Below are 7,447 nucleotides of genomic sequence, written 5' to 3'. Positions count from 1 at the left end.
TGCCAGTTGCTGTAAGGCTTCTGTGCTGGCAAGGGTTCGAATCTCCTGGTGGGAAAATGTTCTAAGGTTGTATAATCTCTCGTGCGTGTTTAGGCAAGTTGTGCATTAAGCATAGACACAGAGTTCTCCCATATTAACAGGAATTTGATGAAAGAACGTGAGTAGCCCCTCACTATGCTCACTTCCCACCAAATACCTGGTGGGAAGGTATTCTAATGTTGTATAATCTCTCTTGCGTGTTTAGGCAAGTTGTGCATTAAGCATAGAAACAGAGTTCTCCCATATTAACAGGAATTTGATTAAAGAACGTGAGTGCCCCTCACTATGCTCTCGTTGCCCTTGGGAGATGGTGATCTTTGGAGAAGAAATACTCCGAAGTTACCATCTCTTTTAAGGGTCTGAGCTGTGGTGGAGTGGGTTAAAGGCATACCAGTTATACCAGTTGCTGTAAGGCTTCTGTGCTGGCTAGGGTTCGAATCTCCTGGTGGGAAAGTGTTCTAAGCTTTTATAATCTCTCTTGCATGTTTAGGCAAGTTGTGCATTGAGCATAGAAACAGAGTTCTCCCATATTAACAGGAATTTGATGAATGAACGTGAGTGCCCCTCACTATGCTCTCGTTGCCCTTGGGAGATGGTGATCTTTGGAAGTGAAATTCTCCGAAGTTACCATCTCTTTTAAGGGTCTGAGCTGTGATGCAGTAGGTTAAAGGCTTGCCAGTTGCTGTAAGGCTTCTGTGCTGGCTAAGGCTCGAATCTCGTGGTGGGAAAGTGTTCTAAGGTTGTATATTCTCTCGTGCGTGTTTAGGCAAGTTGTGCATTAAGCATAGACACAGAGTTCTCCCATATTAACAGGAATTTGATGAAAGAACGTGAGTAGCCCCTCACTATGCTCTCGTTGCCCTTGCCCTTTTAGACTTTATTAATTTCTGTTTTTTTTCAATTGACACAAACGTTTACAAAACTCATTCTTTTTTTATTCAATTTACATGAAACTTACACAGTATATGTGGAGGGCATGTCTCTACATTGGGGGGCTTTCATTTTTCTCTAAGTTCATTTATTGATTTTATAATAGCAATAAACATGCCATATTTGCCAAAAAATTTTGGGGAACTTTGAACATTTGTATTAGGAAAACTAAAGATGTTTTGGAAATTCTAAATCCCCAAATCCTTTATTATATGATAATGTGTCAGAAAAGTGTCACAGAATAATTTTATCTGAAACGTGTGTTCTGAAGTGTGGACTTATAAGGTTGTATATTCTCTCGTGCGTGTTTAGGCAAGTTGTGCATTAAGCATAGACACAGAGTTCTCCCATATTAACAGGAATTTGATGAAAGAACGTGAGTAGCCCCTCACTATGCTCAAGTTGCCCTTGGGAGATGGTGATCTTTGAAGGTGAAATACTCCGAAGTTACAATCTCTTTTAAGGGTCTGCGCTGTGGTGCAGTGGACTAAAGGCGTACCAGTTATGCCAGTTGCTGTAAGGCTTCTGTGATGGCTAGGGTTCGAATCTCCTGGTGGGAAAGTGTTCTAAGGTTGTATAATCTCTCTTGCGTGTTTAGGCAAGTTGTGCATTAAGCATAGAAACAGAGTTCTCCCATATTAACAGGAATTTGATGAAAGAACGTGATTAGCCTCTCACTATGCTCTCGTTGCCCTTGGGAGATGGTGATCTTTGGAGGTGAAATACTCCGAAGTTACCATCTCTTTTAAGGGTCTGAGCTGTGGTGCAGTGGGTTAAAGGCATACCAGTTATGCCAGTTGCTGTAAGGCTTCTCTGCTGGCTAGGGTTCGAATCTCCTGGTGGGAAAGTGTTCTAAGGTTGTATAATCTCTCTTGCGTGTTTAGGCAAGTTGTGCATTAAGCATAGAAACAGAGTTCTCCCATATTAACAGGAATTTGATGAAAGAACATGAGTGCCCCTCACTATGCTCTCGTTGCCCTTGGGAGATGGTGATCTTTGGAGGTGAAATACTCCGAAGTTAATATCTCTTTTAAGGGTCTGAGCTGTGGTGCAGTAGGTTAAAGGCTTGCCAGTTGCTGTAAGGCTTCTCTGCTGGCTAGGGTTCGAATCTCGTGGTGGGAAAGTGTTCTAAGGTTGTATATTCTCTCGTGCGTGTTTAGGCAAGTTGTGCATTAAGCATAGACACAAGAGTTCTCCCATATTAACAGGAATTTGATGAAAGAAGGTGAGTAGGCTCTCACTATGCTCTCGTTGCCCTTGGGAGATGGTGATCTTTAGAGGTGAAATACTCCGAAGTTACCATCTCTTTTAAGGGTCTGAGCAGTGGTGCTGTGGGTTAAAGGCATACCAGTTATGCCAGTTGCTGTAAGGCTTCTGTGCTGGCTAGGGTTCGAATCTCCTGGTGGGAAATTGTTCTAAGGTTGTATAATCTCTCTTGCGTGTTTAGGCAAGTTGTGCATTAAGCATAGACACAGAGTTCTCCCATATTAACAGGAATTTGATGAAAAATCGTGAGTAGCTCCTCACTATGCTCTAGTTGCTTTTGGGAGATGGTGATCTTTGCAGGTGAAATACTCCGAACTTACCATCTCTTTTATGGGTCTGAGCTGTGATGCAATGGGTTAAAGGCGTACCAGTTATGCCAGTTGCTGTAAAGCTTCTGTGCTGGCTAGGGTTCAAATCTCCTGGTGGGAAAGTGTTCTAAGGTTGTATAAACTCTCTTGCGTGTTTAGGCAAGTTGTGCATAAAGCATAGAAACAGAGTTCTCCCATATTAACAGGAATTTGATGAAAGAACGTGAGTGCCCCTCACTATGCTCTCATTGCCCTTGGGAGATGGTGATCTTTGGAAGTGAAATACTCCGAAGTTACCATCTCTTTTAAGGGTCTGAGCTGTGGTGCAGAGGGTTAAAGGCGTACCAGTTATGCCAGTTGCTGTAAGGCTTCTGTGCTGGCTAGGGTTCGATTCTCCTGGTGGGAAAGTGTTCTAAGGTTGTATAATCTCTCTTGCGTGTTTAGGCAAGTTGTGCATTAAGCATAGACATAGAGTTCTCCCATATTAACAGGAATTTGATGAAAGAATGTGACTAGCCCCTCACTATGCTCTAGTTGCCCTTGGGAGGTGGTGATCTCGGGAGGTGAAATATTCCGAAGTTACCATCTCTATTAAGGGTCTGAGCTGTGGTGCAGTAGGATAAAGGCGTACCAGTTTGCCAGTTGCTGTAAGGCTTCTGTGCTGGCTAGAGTTCGAATCTCCTGGTGGGAAGATATTCTAATGTTGTATAATCTCTCTTGCGTGTTTAGGCAAGTTGTGCATTAAGCATAGAAACAGAGTTCTCCCATATTAACAGGAATTTGATTAAAGAACGTGAGTGCCCCTCACTATGCTCTCGTTGCCCTTGGGAGATGGTGATCTTTGGAGAAGAAATACTCCGAAGTTACCATCTCTTTTAAGGGTCTGAGCTGTGGTGCAGTGGGTTAAAGGCATACCAGTTATGCCAGTTGCTGTAAGGCTTCTGTGCTGGCTAGGGTTCGAATCTCCTGGTGGGAAAGTGTTCTAAGGTTGTATAGTCTCTCTTGCATGTTTAGGCAAGTTGTGCATTGAGCATAGAAACAGAGTTCTCCCATATTAACAGGAATTTGATGAAAGAACGTGAGTGCCCCTCACTATGCTCTCGTTGCCCTTGGGAGATGGTGATCTTTGGAAGTGAAATACTCTGAAGTTACCATCTCTTTTAAGGGTCTGAGCTGTGGTGCAGTGGGATAAAGGCATACCAGTTATGCCAGTTGCTGTAAGGCTTCTGTGCTGGCTAGGGTTCGAATCTACTGGTGGGAAAGTGTTCTAAGGTTGTATAATCTCACTTGCGTGTTTAGGCAAGTTGTGCATTAAGCATAGACACAGAGTTCTCCCATATTAACAGGAATTTGATGAAAGAACGTTAGTAGCCCCTCACTATGCTCTCGTTGCCCTTGGGAGATGGTGATCTTTGGAGGTGAAATACTCTGAAGTTACCATCTCTTTTAAGGGTCTGAGCTGTGGTACAGTGGGTTAAAGACATACTAGTTATGCCAGTTGCTGTAAGGCTTCTCTGCTGGCTAGGGTTCGAATCTCCTGGTGGGAAAGTGTTCTAAGGTTGTATAATCTCTCTTGCGTGTTTAGGCAAGTTGTGCATTAAGCATAGAAACAGAGTTCTCCCATATTAACAGGAATTTGATAAAATAACATGAGTGCCCCTCACTATGCTCTCGTTGCCCTTGGGAGATGGTGATCTTTGGAAGTGAAATACTCCGAAGTTACCATCTCTTTTAAGGGTCTGAGCTGTGGTGCAGTGGGTTAAAGGCGTACCAGTTATGCCAGTTGCTGTAAGGCTTCTGTGCTGGCTAGGGTTCGAATCTCCTGGTGGGAAATTGTTCTAAGGTTGTATAATCTCTCTTGCGTGTTTAGGCAAGTTGTGCATTAAGCATAGACACAGAGTTCTCCCATATTAACAGGAATTTGATGAAAAATCGTGAGTAGCTCCTCACTATGCTCTAGTTGCTTTTGGGAGATGGTGATCTTTGCAGGTGAAATACTCCGAACTTACCATCTCTTTTATGGGTCTGAGCTGTGATGCAATGGGTTAAAGGCGTACCAGTTATGCCAGTTGCTGTAAGGCTTCTGTGCTGGCTAGGGTTCAAATCTCCTGGTGGGAAAGTGTTCTAAGGTTGTATAATCTCTCTTGCGTGTTTAGGCAAGTTGTGCATAAAGCATAGAAACAGAGTTCTCCCATATTAACAGGAATTTGATGAAAGAACGTGAGTGCCCCTCACTATGCTCTCGTTGCCCTTGGGAGATGGTGATCTTTGGAAGTGAAATCCTCCGAAGTTACCATCTCTTTTAAGGGTCTGAGCTTTGGTGCAGAGGGTTAAAGGCGTACCAGTTATGCCAGTTGCTGTAAGGCTTCTGTGCTGGCTAGGGTTCGATTCTCCTGGTGGGAAAGTGTTCTAAGGTTGTATAATCTCTCTTGCGTGTTTAGGCAAGTTGTGCATTAAGCATAGACATAGAGTTCTCCCATATTAACAGGAATTTGATGAAAGAATGTGACTAGCCCCTCACTATGCTCTAGTTGCCCTTGGGAGGTGGTGATCTCGGGAGGTGAAATATTCCGAAGTTACCATCTCTATTAAGGGTCTGAGCTGTGGTGCAGTAGGATAAAGGCGTACCAGTTTGCCAGTTGCTGTAAGGCTTCTGTGCTGGCTAGAGTTCGAATCTCCTGGTGGGAAGGTATTCTAAGGTTGTATAATCTCTTTTGCGTGTTTAGGCAAGTTGTGCATTAAGCATAGAAACAGAGTTCTCCCATATTAACAGGAATTTGATTAAAGAACGTGAGTGCCCCTCACTATGCTCTCGTTGCCCTTGGGAGATGGTGATCTTTGGAAGTGAAATACTCCGAAGTTACCATCTCTTTTAAGGGTCTGAGCTGTGGTGCAGTGGGTTAAAGGCATACCAGTTATGCCAGTTGCTGTAAGGCTTCTGTGCTGGCTAGGGTTCGAATCTCCTGGTGGGAAAGTGTTCTAAGGTTGTATAGTCTCTCTTGCATGTTTAGGCAAGTTGTGCATTGAGCATAGAAACAGAGTTCTCCCATATTAACAGGAATTTGATGAAAGAACGTGAGTGCCCCTCACTATGCTCTCGTTGCCCTTGGGAGATGGTGATCTCTGGAGGTGAAATACTCCGAAGTTACCATCTCTTTTAAGGGTCTGAGCTGTGGTGCAGTGGGATAAAGGCATACCAGTTATGCCAGTTGCTGTAAGGCTTCTGTGCTGGCTAGGGTTCGAATCTCCTGGTGGGAAAGTGTTCTAAGGTTGTATAATCTCACTTGCGTGTTTAGGCAAGTTGTGCATTAAGCATAGACACAGAGTTCTCCCATATTAACAGGAATTTGATGAAAGAACGTTAGTAGCCCCTCACTATGCTCTCGTTTCCCTTGGGAGATGGTGATCTTTGGAGGTGAAATACTCTGAAGTTACCATCTCTTTTAAGGGTCTGAGCTGTGGTACAGTGGGTTAAAGACATACTAGTTATGCCAGTTGCTGTAAGGCTTCTCTGCTGGCTAGGGTTCGAATCTCCTGGTGGGAAAGTGTTCTAAGGTTGTATAATCTCTTTTGCGTGTTTAGGCAAGTTGTGCATTAAGCATAGAAACAGAGTTCTCCCATATTAACAGGAATTTGATAAAATAACATGAGTGCCCCTCACTATGCTCTCGTTGCCCTTGGGAGATGGTGATCTTTGGAAGTGAAATACTCCGAAGTTACCATCTCTTTTAAGGGTCTGAGCTGTGGTGCAGTGGGTTAAAGACGTACCAGTTATGCCAGTTGCTGTAAGGCTTCTGTGCTGGCTAGGGTTCGAATCTCCTGGTGGGAAAGTGTTCTAAGGTTGTATAATCTCTTTTGCGTGTTTAGGCAAGTTGTGCATAAAGCATAGACACAGAGTTCTCCCATATTAACAGGAATTTGATGAAAGAACGTGAGTAGCTCCTCACTATGCTTTAGTTGCTTTTGGGAGATGGTGATCTTTGCAGGTGAAATACTCCGAAGTTACCATCTCTTTTATGGGTCTGAGCTGTGATGCAATGGGTTAAAGGCGTACCAGTTATGCCAGTTGCTGTAAGGCTTCTGTGCTGGCTAGGGTTCAAATCTCCTGGTGGGAAAGTGTTCTAAGGTTGTATAATCTCTCTTGCGTGTTTAGGCAAGTTGTGCATAAAGCATAGAAACAGAGTTCTCCCATATTAACAGGAATTTGATGAAAGAACGTGAGTGCCCCTCACTATGCTCTCGTTGCCCTTGGGAGATGGTGATCTTTGGAAGTGAAATACTCCGAAGTTACCATCTCTTTTAAGGGTCTGAGCTGTGGTGCAGTGGGTTAAAGGCGTACCAGTTATGCCAGTTGCTGTAAGGCTTCTGTGCTGGCTAGGGTTCGAATCTCCTGGTGGGAAAGTGTTCCAAGGTTGTATAATCTCTCTTGCATGTTTAGGCAAGTTGAGCATTAAGCATAGACATAGAGTTCTCCCATATTAACAGGAATTTGATGAAAGAATGTGACTAGCCCCTCACTATGCTCTAGTTGCCCTTGGGAGGTGGTGATCTCTGGAGGTGAAATACTCCGAAGTTACCATCTCTTTTAAGGGTCTGAGCTGTGGTGCAGTGGGTTAAAGGCATACCAGTTATGCCAGTTGCTGTAAGGCTTCTGTGCTGGGTAGGGTTCGAATCTCCTCGTGGGAAAGTGTTCTAAGGTTGTATAATCTCACATGCGTGTTTAGGCAAGTTGTGCATTTAGCATAGACACAGAATTCTCCCATATTAACAGGAATTTGATGAAAGAACATGAGTAGCTCCTCACTATGCTCTCGTTGCCCTTGGGAGATGGTGATCTTTGGAGGAGAAATACTCCGAAGTTACCATCTCTTTTAAGGGTCTGAGCTGTGGTGCAGTGGGTTAAA

The sequence above is a fragment of the Procambarus clarkii genome, chromosome 72, assembly GCF_040958095.1.
Source record: "Procambarus clarkii isolate CNS0578487 chromosome 72, FALCON_Pclarkii_2.0, whole genome shotgun sequence".
NCBI lineage: Eukaryota > Metazoa > Arthropoda > Malacostraca > Decapoda > Cambaridae > Procambarus > Procambarus clarkii.
The sequence above is the reverse complement of the archived record's forward strand: the minus strand, read 5'-3'. Positions refer to the sequence as shown.